A 1,749-nucleotide genomic window follows, 5' to 3' on the forward strand; every position below is an offset into this window, starting at 1 on the left:
CTTTTTTAGTACAATAATCTTAGGATGAAGGGGTTGGATTTTCAACTTTTAAGGAGGAAGATTATGTCAATTATCATTGAACAAAACTTACTTTGATTATAAAACTAATTCACTTAAATACATACAAATTGAAATAATCGATTAACGAATATATTCCAAGCTCAAGTTAGGTAAAAAAAAAGAAAAAACACATAACAAAGTAAGAAATTTAGTGGTGGAAAGGGTAATTGTAAGCTTGGTTTTCGAAAACTAAAAACAAATAACCAGATGGTTAGTAACCAGACTTTGGTTTTTGGTTTTTCATTTTTGAAAATTAAGTTTATAAGCAATCATTCCTCGTCTAAATTTCTTGGTTTCTTATCTATTTTTTACCAATGTTTTTAAAAGTCAAACCAAGTTTTTAGAACAAAAAAACTATTTTTAAAAACTTGTTTTTTTTTAAAAAAAAAATTTGGCTAAATTAAACTCTTCTACTTGAGAAAAATGTAAATTGTTATAAGAAATAGAGAGGAAGTAAGTTTTATTTTTAAAAACTAAGAACCCATTTGATTATCATTTAGTTTTTAGCTTTTGAAAATATATTTTTTGTTTTCCTGTTTTTAAAAAACAAAAAGTATACCTACTTCTTTAATATTATTATTATTTTTTTGGTTTTCTATTTTTTAGAATTTGGAAATAAAAAACATGTTTGATAATGGCATTTTTTTGCCTTTTGTTTTCAAAAAATAAAAATCACTTCTGATTTATTTTTTTACCCGAAATAGAAGCAAACTATATTTACAAGGAAAGTTCTTATAAATAGAAGAATAAAAAAAATATTTACACTAGCAAAAAGTTCTAAAATTTTTTATATTTAAAAAGACCCCTATTTACAATATATTTTTCATTTAATATAGTAATTGTAAAATTATATAGGATGTTATCAAATATAGCAAAATGAACTAAAATATTTACAAATATAGCAAAATTTCATAATCTATCAATTATAGACATTGATAGACTTCTATCGGTGTTTATATGATAGATTCTGAAATTTTGTTATATTTATAAATATTTTCAACAGTTTTACAATTTAAAATAATTTTCAAACTATACTCTATTTTATTTTTTATTTAAAAATATGATATTGATAAAATAATATCAATATGTTAAATATATTGTTAATCAAAATCAAATAAATAAAATAATAAAAATATAACAGAGTCTACAAAATGAAGAAAATAGTTTGGGTTTTGTAAGAACAAATTATAGGTGGATAAGTAAATAATCAAAACAATTAATTTGGACCCAATAAATCACATCGTTTCTTGAACTTTGAATTTTAACGAGAAACAAGAATATATTCAGTAACTATTTATATTTCTTGTTTCTTGAAAAAAAAAAATAATAAAAACATAAATTTATTCAATGACTATTTTTTATTTCTGATTTATTGTATTTTTTCCTTAACTTTCGTATCTTTTATAGTCTAAATATAATTGAATTATATATACAAAAAATATGACATGAATTTAAATATAAAAATAATAATAAAACATTTTTGTTATTACATACAAAGTCTTGATGCAAAAATTAACAACAATAATTGAATTGTTTCAGTCTTTCATATATTACTCAAATTTGATTTTCAATGTTATTTCTCACTCAAATCATTTGTCTTAAATATGAAATTGACTCAAATTCAACTCAATCTAAATATTCAAAAATTTAAAACTAAAAACTAAACAAATATATAAATATTACAAAATT

Source organism: Benincasa hispida, chromosome 7, assembly GCF_009727055.1.
Source record: "Benincasa hispida cultivar B227 chromosome 7, ASM972705v1, whole genome shotgun sequence".
Classification (NCBI taxonomy): Eukaryota; Viridiplantae; Streptophyta; class Magnoliopsida; order Cucurbitales; family Cucurbitaceae; genus Benincasa; species Benincasa hispida.